Source organism: Zonotrichia albicollis, chromosome 1 (assembly GCF_047830755.1).
Source record: "Zonotrichia albicollis isolate bZonAlb1 chromosome 1, bZonAlb1.hap1, whole genome shotgun sequence".
Taxonomy (NCBI): domain Eukaryota; kingdom Metazoa; phylum Chordata; class Aves; order Passeriformes; family Passerellidae; genus Zonotrichia; species Zonotrichia albicollis.
Genome location: NC_133819.1, coordinates 112,219,320 through 112,237,916, shown reverse-complemented (window position 1 = coordinate 112,237,916; position 18,597 = coordinate 112,219,320). Strand labels below are relative to the sequence as shown.

Below are 18,597 nucleotides of genomic sequence, written 5' to 3'. Positions count from 1 at the left end.
GCTTTCAATATATTTATCAGTCTTTTCTTTTTCAGCTGAAATTTTGCTTTGCAGCTTTCTTTAATCCTATCTTTATACACACCCCTTCTTGGATCTTAATTGCTCTCATCCTACTTTCAACTCACATTTTGTTGCCCTGGGAGAAAAACTGCTTGTTTAACGAGAAGAGCCACAAAAGGACTGTAGCCTATTCTAAAACAACACTGAACTATTCCTACCTTACTTTCATAAAATGCCTTTACAGAGGTCATTCAAAAAAGTATGTCAAAGGAAAGCTATTCCATCAAAGAAAACGCTAATAGACATATAGGCAGACTATTAAGATTGCACAAATTACCACATGTAATTGCATGTATTTCTGTTTACATGTATTTGCATGCATCCACTCACTCATTCAGTGATTCTCTGCTGCAGCTTCCTGACTTTGAGGTAAATTCAGAGCTACAAGGATTACTGGAGGGCTGAGAGATTTCATCACCCAGGAGGTGAGGCCAGGGGAAGGATGTGGGTGGGTCACATCATCCATGGGGCAGGGAACAGATTTTTTTTCTGGGATTCTACACAGTCTCTTCAGCTAGAAGCTGGGGGCCAGCTTTGAAAGCCTGTCAGAGCCCATCAGACACAGAGAGTACTGATGAGGTGTTCTTGGCATCTGGGGGAGGTCTGCCTTGCAGAAAGGTTCAGCAGCTGTGGTGTGGGTAGGGTCATTAGTAATGCTGCATTCATGACTCATCTGTGGCTTATTCCTTAAATACACACACAGGCAGGAATTTTTGTTTCACTGGGCTTCAAGCTGGTCAGGACCTTCAACATAAATCTGTGTATTAGTCTGTAAGGAAATTTATCATCTGACCTTGACATGTTTCTTCCACTTTGAGAAAGAGTACTGGTTCCATAGTTCCCTGCTTGTAAGAACAGGGAATGCATCCCAGAAGAAAAGAAACCTTTACAACAAGGATATTTCCCAGTTACAAACCATGCAAACGAAGACTAAGAGAGTCTTGGAAGAGACTTGGTCAAGAGAAAAAAATCAAAAAGCAGAAATTTTAGTACGGAAGTGCTTTAATTTGAGCTGAAAACTGAAATCTTCCATCAGCAAAATCAAATGAAGTGCTTCATTAAAAGCCAAGTTTAATTCATGCAGAGAAAATGCATCACTTTCAAAACAGACTGAGTGTTTTTGTTTTGGGATAAGCTGTGTCTCTCTGGGCTGCTGGAGGATCTCAGCGGATTTCTAATTTTGGTGTCTTGTAGACTGGACTATGGAGCTGCTTTTGGACGGCAAAATACAACCTCCCCACTGGGCACAGAAGCTGCATACTGATGACATGCCAAGAAAAAATGTATCTTCAGGCTGGGAAACCTGACACAGTAGGAGACAGAAAGGATGAAGTGCTGCAGTGACTCAGGAAGGAAAAAAAAAGTTCAGACTGAGGTAAAGAAAACAATGAATTTGGCAACATTAAAATCTTTCGATCAAGAATTTTTAAATAAAACATTTTAAATACTTGAATGGTAAGTTTTGGGTTTGGCCACAGTTTTTTGTTGATCAATTTATGCAGAAAGCAAAAGCTCTTAGCAAAACATTCCATAGCACTGAAGATTAGCTTTTTCTTTCTTTTTTTCAGTCATGTCAATTTTCTGCTTTTTTAATCAAATTCTATGTAAGCTGTGCTAGAATAAAGAGAGGCACAATGAAATTGCTCTTTGTATTCACTGATAGAATAGAAGTTGGACTGGTCTGTTCTGATGCTTCTTAGACCACTTACAAAGCAGTGTTTATATCACTATCAGTATCACGTCTAAAATTCACTAGTACTGAATATTAAATAATATCTTTTTACAAGAGGGAAAACTTCCTGGTTTATTCTCTGTGAAAACCCACAAAATAAGAAATGCAAGTCAGAACTGAGTTTAAATCTGTATGCTATTAAACTCACTGGTTAATTGTCTAAAATATGAATAGCACCTCAAAAATCTTTCTGATCTTTTTCAAAGATATGGCATGGCAAATTTTGGGTCTTTTCCCCTCCCCTAACAATGTGGGTTTGGTTCTTTAAAGCTCTGTGTTTTGTATGTGTGAGGTTTTCTTCCTCTCTTTTCATCACAGCTGCTTTTTTCTTCGCCTTGCTTTTGAGAACAGGCTATGCAATTTTTAGAAAATACGCACTGCAAATGAATCACCAAATGATAGTAGCTATGCTCCAGCCACTGTGGATGCTCCTGCTGAGGGGGAGCACGAGGGCCGGCTCAGGAGCACGCAGGGCGTGGGTGGGTGACCTTTGGAGTGGCTGTGCAGGCTCAGGAGGTGCCTGTCCTGCAGCCCCTGCCATGGACAGCACGGCACAGAAGCACGGAGCAGAGGAGAGCATCGCTCACCAACACGTCCACATACTTCTGCTCAGCATGAGCTTCAGCAACACCAACATACCTGCAGGGAAGGAACACTGCCATCTGGAAGAAGCCCAGTGAAGTTACCCCCTGGCTCCTTAGGAGCCTTGCAGGGGTGTGAAAAGCAAGGTCACAATTAATTCAGCCGGGATTGCATGGCAGCACTGTGCAATGGATTCCTTTCAACCTGCTAATATCCTCTCATGGAAAGGGGATTGTAGGGACTTTTTGCAGACACAAACCTCTCCTTGTACATTTTACAACCAAATCCCGTATCTGGATTTAGCTCAGCATAAGCTAGCATAATCTTAAAGTCCTGGTGTATGCAGCAAAGCAAAAAAAAATCTTATTATGGCAGTAAAATCACAGCAGAGGTAAATATATTCTGCCTCTACTTTCAGACATTTGCAGCCTTCACAAAAATACTGTCCTTTGGTCTAAGGATTTCTTGTCTTGTCAGTTCAAGATCACTTACAAAACAAACAAGAAAAAATGTTTGCCAGTTATTTTCATCATCTGAAGTACTCAGATAGAAAAAAAGGAGGATGTAAGTGTACAAAACATGGAAGGACATAACTTCTTATCATTCAGCCTTGAAGCCTTCCCTCTGCACCCAGGGGCTAACTTGGCATCTCCTTCATGCTGAACCACCTGGGATTGCACACAAAACTTCCCACAGAAATATTCCCAGCTCTAATATCAGCTCCCAAAGTTTTCATTATAGCATTTTTTCCTACTTGTGCTGCAAGAGCTAAAAAGCAGGTGTACTGACAGAAATAGAAACATTTGCTATTTGACAGTGTTATTAAATACACTTAAATCTGAGAAAACCAAGTCATTACTTTTAGCAGTGACCAGTGTTATCTGGGAATGCAATAGTTAAATACTAAAGCCAAATAAATATGGCTGGTAAATAAAACAGTGGATGAACTCCCACCTTAAAAGCCCCACTGTGATACACTGGTTGACTTATGAGCTGACTTAGTATACTCCAGTTACAAAAGAATAGAACAATTCATGGATTTCAAAAGCTCCCCCCCTACTGCAACAAGTCTCTGGGATTAAGGCAGGCATGGACTCCACACCATTTGAAAGGGACTGACCATTGCAGTTCTTGTTCTTAGGACATTGACTTACTCTTTGCAGTTGTGCTTTTGTGATACACTCTACAAGTAATTACAGAAAGCCTGTTGTTCATTCCTTACTTTTTTTGTCTTTTTTTTTTTTCTATTACCACTGGTTCCTCCCTCACCAACTCTCCCCAGTATGCTAAGAAATCCTGTCACCGCACCTTTGCAGACATGCATGTTTGTACATCTTCAGGCACCTATTTCCCTTCTCTGGTGCAGCTGTGGTTTGATCCTACCCCAGTGTATGCACTGGATGCTTCATAGGAAACACACAGGAAACAGTCATAGGAGATTCCCTTAAGAGTGACTTTACTGGAGCTGTATGAATTTCTGGAGCTAAGGATCTACTGCCTAGATTGTGTGTTACATTCTCCTTTTGTATGAGAAGGCACAGATTTGCTGTACTGCTTTGTATTTTGCTTTAAAGACTTAGGTGCTAGGGTAGGATTTTTGCTACATTTCTTGATAACTGTTCCATGTATTTTGTTTTTAAAAGGGAGATTTAAAAATAGAATATTAAAAAAGCCAGTGGTAACAGTACAGTTACAAATGCTGAAGTTTCAGAAGGAACTGCTGTGGGAGTTGCTGCTAGGAATACTTACCAAGGAGAAAAACACAACAGTTAGGAGCCTGTTAATGCAGATGCATTGACAACACAGAGCAGAACCTTGTATTTCCAAATCAAGCTAAACACCTTAATATCTAATGACATTGACAATTCCCAAATAGTATGCAAGTGGGTGTTACCACTTTCCAAAACAAAGTCACATCAAACACTCAGCTCTAGCAGGGTAGGGGAGGATCGTCTTCTTTAAAAACAAAAATAAAAAGAAACAAAAGGAACAAACTCTGAAAAATAAGCTGTGAAAAAAACAGTAAAGGCCTTTTCAAGGTCTGAGCTTCCAGCCACACTGCTCACATAACAAGCACTAACAAATGTTTTCATAATTCAAGGACTGTGTATGAGTGTATGCAGGAGCTTCAATTCAAACACTCGAACACCATTTAAAACTCTTCCTAAATTATGTTCCAATCACTGATGTGCTCTTTCCAAATAAAAGTAGAATACAATTTGAGGTAAAGCATAAAGAGCAAATATATTCTTAATGAATTTTTAACCCCACGTTAACAAGGGATTTTTTGGACTTAGCCAAGCAGAGAGCAAGAGGTTCAGGAAGTTCAACTGCTGTGAGGCTGTCAGAGACAAGGAAGTGATAAACTTTTGGTTTGGGGTTTTGCAAACAAAGCAACACATTGTTCTTGATCACTGTGCTTGAAGACCACATGAAAAATGTAGATTGGCCCAGTATCTTGCTTAAACGGAAATGGATGTGTGAAGAGCTAACTACAGCAACAAGCAAGCTCTACAGTCATTTCAGCAGAAAGAAGTTAAAGCAAAGAAAAGCAAGGAAAGGAAGAATACCACCATGACTAACCAAACACCTTTTCCCCCCTCCCAAAGCTTCCTGAGAATCATCCAGCTAGATTCTGATAATACTGGGTAACAAGTTTCTTTGTAGTTCGCTATGTTGGTTTCAACAAATTAGGATGCAAATTGTAATACAAACGGGACAACATAACTTTTCCTCTCTGTTAAGCAGAGGCCACAGAGAATCCCCTGGAAAAAAACCAGCAGTTAATTCAAGTGCCCTGGTTGATTTCCTGATAGCCAACTCAGGAGTGCTAAGGTCAGGTCCTATATCCCCACTCTCCGAAAAAGAAAAAGAAAAAGAGGAGGTGAGCAACAGCCCACTGGTGATGTCAAAAGAGGGATAACATCTGCATCCTGCCCTCAGTGGTGCACCTGCACTTCCCCACCCGGCCAAAGGGGCAGCCACTCCAGCCCTGCCTGCAGCCCCAGGGTTCCCATCTGCAGCCCCAGAGCTCAGGGAATTGCAGGTTCATGGGATAACTGTGACCATTTGTAGCTCTGGCAGCAGCTTCCAGCTCTCCTTCCCTTGTGTAATTTCAAGGTCTTGCAAAACACATGTCAGTCTATGTAAGGGAAATCTGGGTTTCAAGGACAAACCTTCTTGACACCTGAGTAGTGAGATGACATTGACTCATTGGCATAAGGTCTGCTCAGAAAGACAACTTTGTTTTTAAGTCTTTTTCCTTGGTTTTGAGCAGCAAATGGCATAGACATATAGGACTACTGAGGTTTCTGTTATTATTACTTTATTTCTGTTTCTTTTTCTTCCAAACTACCTTATTTTCTTCATCCATGTCCTTAACTGGATGTTCAGATTAAGGTAAGAGATGTATTAAAAATACATAAACAGTAGGATCATCAAACACAGTATTGTACAAAATGGCAGGTTTCAGAAATATTCACTGCTAAAATTTCAACTGTTAAATGTGTTTTGGTAGGCAAAAAAGACTCTGCAGCTTTTTTAAACATGAGGAAATCCGAAGGATTACATCAAACCACGTTACTGACACTGACAGATACAGGCTTTCAAGCAAAACAGCTGTCATTAAAGCTCCTGTGACTGCTTAGAATACACTGCTGCAGTCTCCTAAAAAAACCCTAAATGCATGGGAAAAAAAGAATACCTTTAGCCTGTACTTTAGCTTCAGAACAGAGATGCAGCTCCATCTTTCTTCCTTTTCCTATGGACAAACAAAAGCAGTATGAACCATTTCTACCGCTGTGGTCACCAGGAAGGGCCAGAAAGCCACAATATGGCCTGTAACAAGCATGCTCATCTCACAGCAGGGACTACAACCTAACACCTACTTTCCCAGGACTGCACTTAGCATGAAATGTTGTGGAGAGATAGAATGTAAGAAAATAAAGATAGTGCAGAAGGTAATCTCACCCCTGAGGAGTTGCAGCTGTACTAATTACCAAATATTAGGAACAGGCCTGCCCTTAACAGGCCACAGCTGTGTCCAATAAGGATGAGTGCTACAAAAGAGTGGGTTAGCTGGTTGAAGAGAGAGCTGGAGTTTTGTTTGCTGTGTGGAGTTGCTCATGAGAAACCACCAAGAAGGTATGGGAACTTTTGTAATAAGATGACAACAAAATGTGTCTGTTTCATTTTATTTAACATTAAGGTCTTCCAGGTAGAACATCACTTCTTACCTTCTCTATTTGAAACAAGACTGAGCACTGGGTACAAAGTCTGAAACCTGGTACCAGCAGAGCTGCTAAAACACTGTTGTGTCATCCTTCTCCTTGGACACTTGTACAAGCTGTCCCTGCACATCTACAGTGACAGCAACCTGCCAAAGCCACCAGGGTTTGTGTCACTCTGTGTGACAAGCAGTGCAAATAACTGCTGAGATGATTTGCATGTTCACAGGCCATCCAAACTCAATGTGCAGCAGTGGTGAAGACAGAGCAGCTTAAATCCAGGTGCCACGGGCAGGACAGGAGAGGATCCTTGGGCTTGCAGAGGACAAGAGGACACAGCAGCAGCTGCAGGGGAAGGAGGGAGGCCAGCATGAGGCATGACTGTAACATGGGATGTTTCTGTGTGGAGCTGGCAAGAAAGGGAAACAGCTGGGTCCAGGACATGTATAGAGGCAACTGAAGGTCAAAGGGAAGTATCTAGAAGTAGTGTGACCTCTAAAACAGCCTTCTCACTGCATTTTTGATTACCCTCATGGCCTAAGTGTGATCTGGTTTGATCAAATATTCATGTCATTATATGGCAACCAAAGGAGGGCAAAGCTAAGGATTTTTTTAAACTCTCAATACTCAAACATTGTTCAGGCCTGGTGTGATCTTTCCCTACCTTATTCTAGCAGGATGCCCAACTTTCATGGTTCCCAATTTTATTTATAGCATAATACTTGCACAGAAATACAGACAAACACATTAAAGCCTTCAAAAGCAATTTTCACAGGAAATGCAATACAAATCTAGCTGTGCACATCTTAAACCCTCCCTGTTTGCACCCTGCCCAGAGAATGAGAGTCATTTATTGGGAAGCATGTGCCTTTTATTTCTGCCCCTCTCCCCAGGTCAGTATCCTCAAAGCCTTTCTTCTAGTCTTTCCATGTGGCTACTTGGTGAACTCCAGAAGCATTTGCATTGATGGCGCAGGACTTAGCACTAGATCTGTCGTATATGGTTAAGCTGCTGCTGGGCTAAGCTCCCTTTTTTATCCTGAGTGGTATTTTCTCTTTGAACTTTAGGAATTTATACAGTGTTTTATCCTTTCAAGTATCTCTACAAATTCTTCACAGGATCTACAGCACAGGCAGGCCCTTTTTATGACAGAAAGACACAGTAGGTTTTCATGCTTTGCAGTCACCGTAATATAACCCACTGCTTCACTAAGCCCACTAACATTACATTCATTATTTGGCACGGAACTTATGGTAAAGAAGTAATTTGTTCTGATAGTCAAGTGCACCATCAAAAGTTTGATTGCCTACAACAAATCAAGAGTTTTGTAAGCCCTGCTATGTGCTTTCATATGCTGAAAGAAAAAAAACCCCACAAACTGTGCAAGAATAATTATCTTTCTGCCAGTTTGTCTTCAAAATGAAGATAGGTAACAATTATGTGTAAATGCAAATAGGGATAATATGGGGCTCCCAAGGTATCAGAAAGGTAGCATTCCCTGTGGAAATACAGAAGACCACTACAATGGGACAAATGAAACACACCTCTCACCAAAACATGAAGGTGAAACCTCTCCTTCTGCTTAAGGATGACTGACTAATGCTTAATGCAGAGAAATGTACAAAGTAGCTGCATTTCATGTTACTACCGTGTACAACAGATATTGTGTACCTTTTCTGCGCAAAAAAAGTTCCATGCAGTTGTCCATAATCATTTGGGTCTTGATATGACTAGATAAACAGCAACCATGAAGGAAAAATTAGCCAAGTGCCTTTTAAGAAACATAGTGTTCACAAAAACTGCTTTAAAATCTTCTGCATCTGTCTAGAGAAACAGGGACTACTTTCTGAGTCACTCTAATATTGCAGTATTTACAGTGTGCATCACCTTTCTCTGCAGAAGGTTACACAGAGCACGGCCTGATGCAGTTCAGCTCGCAGTGTCCTGTCCGTGGGCTTGAAAAACCCAGCAAACTGACCCTGCTACTGCTCACACTGCTCCTCTCGAGAGAATTCCTCCTGCAAGTAGTCCTGTAAGGTCAAATGAGACTTTGCCAAACGAGCCTTTGCAAAATCAGTTCTGCTCTGTCATGTTAAGAGAAAAGGAACCTAGCTGAAGCATGTACTAATTTAAATTAACACAGTACATCCTTCTTACCAGATGATCTGCTTGGGGTTTTTTCTCCTTTCCTCTCCTTCCTTTTCTTTTTGCTGTTTTCAGGCTTTTTTTCTTCTACCCTTCCCTTTTGCATTTTTTTTCTCCTTTCACGCATTATTTTTCTCCATCCCACTTTCCTCTTTTAACAACCCACCTCCTCCTCCTGCATCCTGTTTTCCTATCCCTTTGTCCTCTCCCAGTCCTTTGAAGGACTACACCTGTGTTTTTCTAACAGTCCCACCAGAAGCAGCTGAAGGCAAGTGATAAGAAACTGATAAAAACCTCTTGAGACTTAAAGGCTGTATTCTTACTAGCCTGCACAAAGGGAAATGGCCGATGTGGGCTAAGGAGAGAGGGATTAAATGAGTCAAAACTTGCAGAATTCCAACACAGGGGATTTAAATTTCTGTAGTTCTCATTAACTAGTGCACACCACCATCAAACTGCTTGTTCTGGTTAATATTTAAGAAGGAAAAAAATGAGCAGAGTCACATGATAAACATGTCTGGAAGCCTAAAAAAAAGAATAAGAAGTTAATAAAAGTGTGTTTACACGTCAGACATCATACCCAGACCAGGAATAATGTTATCATTTCCATTACAGGAGCAAATGCCTGCCTCTGAAACCTGCCGAAGTTTTAGTCATTTTTTTAAAATCCATGCCCTAAGAAATTACCTCATTACTTCAGAACAGAGCTTTCCTTGCACTCATTTTGGACAGCTTGCCAGGTAGGTCAGTCCCCAACAAAAGCCTGGTCCCACTCTTTAAGCCAAAACACACTCCCCAGGTCTGCCCCAGTGCATTTAATGTGCTGGCTTGCAAAATTTCTCTGTGAACTGTGTGCACTTAGAAATCAGCAGTACTTGATTTGGGAGTCACACAGGCAGTTGCCATGTCTTTGGGTTAAGCATAAAGGGATTATATTAGATCTGGCAAATGTCATTTATTTCCAGGATTTGAGAAAAGATTTTTCTTATCCCAGTAATTCCAGATAATCTAACTTAAGGATCCTAGAAAGATAAAGCTGAATCTCTACTTTTACACTGAGAGTATCCGGAGCTCATTATGGATTTTGCCAGAAATCACAGATCCGTGGTTTGCCTTACCAGCTCAAAAAAACTGCATCCACAGACCTTCCAGAGTTTTAAGAGAAGACCATGGCAATTTCCAGCTGGGTATGTGATGCTATTCATCCTGCAATCCACAAGTGCTCTCTACTAGTGAGAGCTGGACCTTCAAGCAAGAAACCTGTGTGCCATAAGACAGCAAGGCCAGGTGATTCTCCAGCATCACATCTATAAAATTAGGGAGATGGGCTTCTGCCATCAAATCCATGTGCAGACAAGTTCAAGTCACCTAGCTTTCCTATGTCCTTTCTGCAGAGATGCAGCTAATGTTAATGTTTTCAAAAGAACTCTATGTATTTAGCTATCAAATAATATATAGCATGCATGTGTTAGCTGACTGCCTTCCATGGAAGGGGCTTAGCTAGGGAGTCTAGCTAACTACACAAAGATTTTGGAAGCTATCACCTACGAAGAAAGTTTGGTACATTTTGTACTGACAACCGATTTCCACACAACTCTTGTTGGCTCTAGTATTTCACGCTTTAGAACGCAATTCAAAACAAAAAGTATGGCATGCACAAATTCTCACTGATCTCACGCTGTACCAGTTACTGTGTTGGTAGAAATAGAGCTGGTAGCAAGCTCCAAGTGGTTTGTAAGGAAATTCACTTCAGTGAAGTGTCATTTTCCACATTCCCAGTTGTTACAAGAGTGCCTAGATTCAAAAGACTAAATAGCCTCCTTTGTTTATTACGTAATCTGCAGAACTGCAAGCAGAGAGCAACAAGGAAAGCACAGATCCTTCCTCTGAGCACTCTGGCGTGCCCCCTGTCCAAAAGAAGTCTCTCTTTGGGCTCGTTGCTTTGCTACTCAGCCATTCACTTCGGCAGCTTTTTCCAAACTGCAGAGATGCCTGTTTATTATGCCCATCCATACAATTATCTACATCTACACACATGTATGTGCTCTGCTGGCTGCCCACACGGAGCCCATCTGCCAGGCTGGCACCGTGCCCACCGGGACGTTGGTCGGTCCCTTTCGCTGAAGCGGAGCTGTCAGGCGGTGACGGACTTTGGTGGGCAGCCAGGAGCCCTCCTTTCTGCAGGGACCAAAGCCTCCCAGTGCCACTCAAGTTTCTGTGGCACACTACAGGAGCATGACCATTGGCACACACGCCAAAGCAAAGAAGATTTCAAAGGGGAAAGAAAAGAGGAGAGCTGACTGGTACTTCAGACTGTGATCCAGCCCTACTTTGTGGAGGTGATTATGGCAGACAATGCTGCTGTGGCTGAGCACAGGCCAGCCATCACTTAACTTTGACTTTGGCACCAATCAAGTACAACAGGATTATTGTGAGACGACTCAATAGATTAAATGGCCACTATACAGGGCAATTCTGTGAGGCATAAGGGCATAGACAAATGGCCTACAAAAGGCAGCTCCTTCCACACGCGTGCAGACATGGTGAGTAACTCCAGCTGCCCAGGAACCAGTAGTCAAGATCAGACCTACATGCATCAGATCTTCAATTCAGCCCAGATCTTTCCAGGAGGATCATCTTGCACATGCTGCACCGCTCACATTTCTGTTTAAAGACCTTCACTTTTACACTTGCACTGTGTGAAGAGAGGTGGGTCATGCTTTGCTTTGGGGTTTTAATCTGTCAATGACAATTATAATGCAACATTTCCTGGCATGTTATCTTCTGCTTTTCTTTTCCTCCAGTCACCTGTGAACTTGGCCACTAGAACCCTGCTTTAGAACCTCTCAAGGTGGCTATTCCTCATGGCTGGAATCAGCTTCTCCCACCCTCACTGGTGTTAAGTGGGATGCAAACACAGCTCCGCCTCCCTGCATGAGCCAAGATGAACAGTTCAATGTGGTCTCACTGTTCAATGGGTCTGTTCACCCGTAAGCATGACAAGCAAATTCTGGCACTAAACCAGCAGCTCCTCTGCTCCCCAGGAATGCCCAAGGGCAAAATTATATCATGCTTTTATTTAAATCAACATCGTCAAACTCTGCAATGGAGGAGTTTTATCAGTTAAATGAGCCTCCACTCACACACACTGAGTGAGGATTCAGTGGTCAGGAAGAAGTCCCAGCTGAACTTTTGAAAAGCTAGAGACAATGCTGCAAGTTTCCTTCCCCTGCTGATTTTAATTAGGTTAGAAAAATCTTACATTATGATAATTACATCACAAAACAGTTTATAGACATTTCTGTCACATGACATTTTAATTGCTGTTACCTCTTTAGACAACTAAGCCAAGGCAGAGCTTGTCAGCACCAAGAGAAAAGAAAATCAAGTGTGCTTCTGAAGTCTGAATTTCTTCTTAAGCAAAATAAGCAGACATCCAGACCACTACATGAGGAAATTCCACATGTATCTTCTACTTCAATTTTGAATGGCTCTTCTGACATCTCTTCCAGCTAAGAAGATTAAAAAAGACCAAATCATTTGAGATACTGCATTGCTTCTTGACATCAATCTGGTGAAAGATTTAACTGAAAAGAGCCTTTATTTTTGTACTTTGTATGTTATAGGATGGAATTCTGTCAAGTTGTAATCTCTTTTGAACAATTATAGAAACTGCTGCATTTCCCTTTACAGGCTGTTCTGCCTATACAGAGAGAGCACACCTATAAAAACGCAGCAGCCTCTGTACAATAAAAGGTATGGCTCAGGATTTCCCTCTGGGTCCTTGTGGCATATGCACAGGCATGTGAACTGTCAGTGATGCTTCTCACATAATCAGTACAAATACAGTGCTTCCAAGAAGAGATGACGTCACACATTTTATAGTACAGGCTCTGCATGAAACAATTGTAGTCCCCAGCAGCAGCTGTGGATATGCCACAGGTAAGCTGAACAGTTGTGATCTCCTTCTCTCTTCAGTGGGAGGGAGAAAACACACAAAGACTGGATTTATGTCATTGCAATTGAGGGAAGGATTCTGCCCCATACAAAACACATGCCCCCAGACATCGTTTGTCTTAAGCAGCAGGTCACAAACCTGGCTCTACTGAAGTGAACAGCATCAGGGCAATTAGTCTCAGATTTGGTCATCTCCACATCAGCACACAAAGACCACTGAAAGTTCCAAGTTCTTACAAGTGGCCTGGCATTTTATCTCAGTAGCTGAGACCACTAAACCTTGCCTGCACTGATTTCTCCACAAGTGACACTAGATATCTATACAGCTAAAGAATACAATAGTTGCATCTAACTTAAAAACAGATGAAGCATTTATGCTTTAACTGGAATTTGTACAATTTAGATCTAAATTTGCACATCTTTCCTATATGGTTTTCCATATGTCTTCATTGTAACAGTTTCCCAATTTAAGGCAATGTGAGAAGACAGAAGCTCTTTTTTGCAAGACCGTGAACAGACACACACACACCCCCTACCCCAAAACCAGCACTAACATCTGCAGCAATCACAATATGGTAACTGGCTACACACAGGAGATTAAAAATATACAGATCAATAATGTTCTGCTACGATTTTCAAACAGAAACCTCATGTAATTTTTTCCAAACACAGTCCCTCTAGTAGCTTTTGTAATGACATTGGAGAGGGAGACATTGCATTACACTCTTCAAGCCATTCTGATAGTCCCACACATAATTTCCCCCTGTCTCCCCCCGATTTTCAGCAAAAGTGTCATTCTTGTGCTGTTTGTGTAAGTGGACAGAATTTCAAGCATCTGCTCCCAAATGATTATAAATCAAGGAATCTTCATGCTCCATTAGCTTGAGAAGATAGCGTTATTAATGACTGCTATTCAAGGAAGTTCACAGTAAGTGTCTAAGTGAAGACACCTCTGATGTAAGGCTTTGTTTTGTTTCCAAAAACAGCTGCGTGGGCAAATCTAGACTCTTGCTGTTTAACATATTTCTGAGGCTACCACTTCTAAGAAATATCAATTATTTTTGTTAGCTTAGCAGTTATATCAGTTTCCTGTGGAAAAAGAAACAATGCTGACATTCCACAGCAATGGTCATGAAAAGTCATTTAGCTTAACAAATGCTGGGCTCTATGAAGATGCAACACTGCTCTTCTTTATCCGGTTCCAGAAGTCTGAAAAAGCTGGTTGAACTCTAAAGCCCAAAAAGTGAAAATTTAAGTATTAGGTTGTATTTCATGGACTTGAAACAATGTAAAAAATGACTGGGTATAGCCTGGCAGAGCTGATTTGCTCCAAAGGTTAATACACCATGATTTCCTACATGATCCTAACCAGCAGCCTTTTATTTCCATAGAAGTAGAACCAACTTTGCAAAGAAAAGGCGAGTCTGAGGTCCTACTAGGTGAGTTTTCTGCCTGGTAGTTACTTGCCTAGGTGCACAATGGATGTGAGGCATGAATAGCACATAATACCGAAATTCAAGATAAGAGATCTGACTCATCACTCCACTGCACCAGTTTTATGCCTACGGGGCTCCATGTTCTTCCATGGTGACTCAGACCCAAGGCTCCCCTCTCTCCAAGAAAAACATGACAAGTCATGCAATACATGTCAGACCTACCCATCAACTATAATCCCCATTTGCACTGCAAAACTAATTGGAATGTAACATTCCATACCACTTGCATCTTGCTGTTAAGCCTATCTCTATAGGAATATAAAAAACTAATGTAAAGAGCAGCAGTTAAAAATACAGTAATTGGAATTAACCCTAGTACACCTGGCAGAACACTCAAGGAACCCTGTTTGAGAAATCAGTCCTTTCCAAATGTGAATAGTGTCAACATGGGCATGCTAAGATTAACAACTTGGAATCAAGAAGGAGATTAGCTACTGGAACAAAAAGTTTCTCTGAAAAAGTTCTCATTGCAAGACTGCTGCTTTCACTTTTCTAACCCAAGGCTGCTGAAACACAAGAAACTTTGAACAACCCTAAGATAGGCATTGACTGTTTCTTCCAAAAGGACACGCAGTGTTTACAACAGCTATTTTTGGCTTTCAAATATAGAAATATAAAACACCATGAGGCCCATTTTCTTCTCACAGCTTCACGTCTGTATATATTCATTGATTTCAGTGCAATTATTTCTGATTATTTGCCTGGAATGGAAGTTATATCAGTGCTGACCCTTATAGGCAATTCTGAATGGATTTATACTGGGCAAAACGTGTAAGAGGAGACAATCTACAGTCTGACAGCATAGAACTGTGGAAAACAAGGAAATAATTAATAAAGGTATAAACCTTCAAAAGCCAAACAAAACAATTCATCCTTCATCTTGCTCTAAACCTTAAGGGATTGGTATCCAGCAGTTTACCATAATGTACCTTGTGCTTTTTGTCTGTTTTTCAGTCACAGAATCAGTGGGTAACTGTAGAACACAGATCACTGCCACAGGTTTCTGTCCAGGACTGGGTCCTGAGCTACTCTGCAGAGAGAGTTGAATCTATGATGGTTGATCCTGCACAGTTCAGCCATGCTGGGCACTGGTGCACACAACCAGTAACACCCTGAAAACTGCTTGTGGAAATGATTACACACTACTGGGGAGCCACACATACTGAGCATTACATGCACAAACCATCCACTTGCTTGTGCTGGCAGAGGGCACACGTATGTAATTCTGTATTTACTACCACCACTGCAAGATGACAGCATCTCATTCTGACTACACTTACATCCCACTGAGAGGTCAAGGCAGGAGATGGTGTTATATGTGTGCTATTCTACAGGAAGGCAAGATTTATTCTGAGGCATTCAGTTCTTTGAGTTTTATCTCTGTCTTATGAAAAAGAAAAAACCAAATCCACAAAAACCCACAAAATTGTCCACTGCAATGAATACAGACTTTGAATAAATGCAGGACCTTGACTCCAACAGGAAGGTGAAACCCAAAAATGTGTCAGTAGGATCATTCTCTTTTGAGAAGCACTATAAAGACATGAACTTAAAATAGACATAGCATTGGCTCTTATCTCATGCTCACTTACTCGCTGACAACCAGAAACCAGGGTGGCTTAAAAACCTAGCACTTACTACTCTTTGGTTGCCATAATTTTATTAGTCTGGTCATGTGGCAGTCACAGGTGTGAGACACAACCTGGTATCCAGGTAAAAGTTATGGAAACAGCTCCATAGCTAATGACACTGTTAAACCACAGAATCCATGCCCTTACCACCATCATTAAAATACTCCTACATCTAAAATACAAGGAGAGAAGCAGAGGTACAGCATTCAGAACTGAACAGCAAGTTACAAAACTTCAAACACTACACAATGTATTGGAAGCCTACTAACACCAAATTTGTGATGCTCCTTATATACTTGAACCTAAGGTGAACCTCTCCTTTTAACATCTGGGACACCAGCAGCTACCAAGGATTACCAGACCACACTGCTTCCCACCCATGTTTAAAGTACTACTAAAGTACTACCTAAAGCATCACCCATGCTGGGAAGTGGATCCAGTGATTGAGTACCCGATTCGGCGGTCGCCAGCAGTATTTCACTTTGGGTGCTAGCTGGTTTCTAGCATGGAAGTGTGGAACAAGCCAGTTTGGCTGCAACGATAGAGGTTTTCACCGCCCAGCACCAAAGTTTGCCAAGGAGCCGGCGAACGCACAGGTAAAGGCAGTCGCTGCTGCGCTGCGGGGCGCCGTCCTTTCGTCACTTCTACCTCAGCCGGCTGCAAGAGGCGACAGCGGGCGAGCAGGGACAGCCCACCGGGTCCCCAGGTGGTCTCCGGGGAGCCCGGGACCCGCTGCACGGAGGGCCTGGGTGGGCGACAGGGAGCGAGTGCCGTGCCGCATGCCTGTGCACACTCGCACGCCAGGAGCGCCCCAGCGGAGCCTGGGGACGGGCGGGAGCGCCGTGCGACCCCACGGGGGGCGGCCCCGGGAGGGTGGGGGACAGGGGTCTGCCCCCGCCCGGCCCACCCTCCGGAGGCCGCCCCGCACCCCCTGACCGCCGTGCCGATGGGGAACCCCCGGCGCCCCCCGCCCCGCACAGGCACACGGCAACAGGCGGCGGCGGCGCCCCCCGCCCGGCACCTCGCACCCGCTGCCCCGCTCGGGATCGCTACCTCGGCAAAGCTCCGTGCGCTCCCGCCGCCGCCTGCTCCCGCCGCCGCCGCCGGGGCGGATCAGCTGATATTTACCTGTGAGGTAATGCACGCTCCGTAAGGTCACCGTGCACCCGCCGCCGGCACACAGTGCCAGGCAGGAGGAGGGACGCGCCGGGAGGAGCGGGAGTTGCTCCTGCTCCGCCGCCGCCGCGCACGGCGCCGGAGCGGGGCGGCCGCGCCGCGCAGAGGCAGAGGCGGCCGCTGCCGCTGCAGCTCCTGGCACATGCTGCAGGTGTCAGCGCAGGAGCTGCCCCGCCGCCCGCCCCGCCGCGCCCGCCCCGCCGCGATGCGCAGCCGCGCCCGCCGCACCGCGCCGGCGCCGCGATGGTGCGCCGGCGCCTTTCGCCGCCTGAAGCCGCCGCGAAGCTGCTGCCCGGCCCCGGCGCTCCCCTCGGGAGACGCTCCCCGCCAGCACCGGCGGAGAGGGGGCGGTGGGAGGGATGACGTAGTGGGGCGTGGGGCAGGGGCGAGGCCGGGCGGCGGGGCCGGGAGCCCTCTCCGGGCCCCCCGAGAGCGCGGCTCCGCCAAGGGGGTGCGGGCGGGACCCCCCCATCCCTGTCGGAGCGGCGGGCGGGCCGGGGGAGCGGCGGGGCGAGCGGGGGCAGAGGGATGATGTCATCCCCTTTTCCAGGGGAGGGCGGGGCCTGTCCGCGGGAGGAGGTGGGCGCGACGCCGCGGCTCCCTCAGGAGCGGGCGAGGAGGGGGATGCGCACGGTGCCGGCCTCTCACGGCGCAGGACCCGCGCTTCCCAACCAGCGCTGCCCCGGGCCGGGCCGGGCCGGGTGGGGGGCGATCGCTCCGTGCCGCAGCAGCGGGTCGTGGGGCAGGCACCGGGGAAGGCACCCCGCGCCGGGCGTGGGTCCCAACCCCGGGCAGAGATCCCCGTTGTGGGTCCCAACCCGGGCAGAGGTCCCGGGAGTCCCCGTTGTGGGTCCCAACCCCGGCCGCGAGTCCCCGTTGTGGGTCCCAACCCCGGCCAGGAGTCCCCAGCATGGATCCCAACCCCGGGCAGGGGTCCTGGCAGTCCCCATTGTGGGTCCCGACCCTGGGCAGGAGTCCCCGTTGTGGGTCCCAGCCCCGGACGAGCGTTCCCTGTTGCCCCCGCTAGCCCGAGCGGCGCTCCCGCTGCAGGGCGCGGAGCGGAGCGCAACTTGGGCAGCGGCACGGCGGCCGGGACTATCGGGGGAAGAGCCCGTGGTGCAGCCCCGCTCAGGGAGCCGTCGTGTCCTGCCGGGGCCGGTGCCGGTGCCAGGACACTCGCTGGCTCCAGCGCGGCTCGCTGCTGACAGCCGAGGTTGGCGTGTGGGTGGGTGTGCGGGAGCTTCCGAGCACATCGGGGAGCCCGGCTGCGGGGAGGGACGAGCAGCAAAGGCTTCTGCTCATCCTGCGGTTCTCTAAATGTGCGCAGGAGGTTTGCAGGAGAAATGGTCTCCAGCGCTCGGTTTCTGTGACCCACTTATTTTTCCCTAACTGGTCAGATAAACCGTAGGGATTAACCATGTAGGCTTAACACACAGGTACCTGAGAGGTAAATTCAGCACCTTTCAGAGGAGCGGCCTCAGGTTTCCTTTCATCTTCAACCATCAGCACCTTTAAATAAGACACAACTATCTGCATTAGAAATGCAATGCATACTCTTTAAAAGCAACAACATTTGGAAGTTGGGTGGGGTT

The 18,597-nt window shown here is 45.1% G+C and overlaps 1 protein-coding gene across 5 annotated transcripts in view; it reads right to left on the bottom strand.

The window, feature by feature from the left end:
- The window catches only part of DTNA (dystrobrevin alpha), a 226,053-nt gene extending 208,837 nt beyond the window's left edge, over positions 1-17,216 (bottom strand). For 2 of the 5 annotated variants that reach the window (XM_074550452.1, XM_074550423.1), the window contains exon 1: positions 16,958-17,099. The gene's annotated coding sequence lies outside the window, so the exon portion shown is untranslated. Of the gene's footprint in view, positions 1-16,882 lie in introns of all 5 variants that reach the window. The other 3 variants (XM_074550480.1, XM_074550464.1, XM_074550445.1) reach the window with 3 other exon arrangements.
- Positions 17,217-18,597: the final 1,381 nt, after the last annotated feature.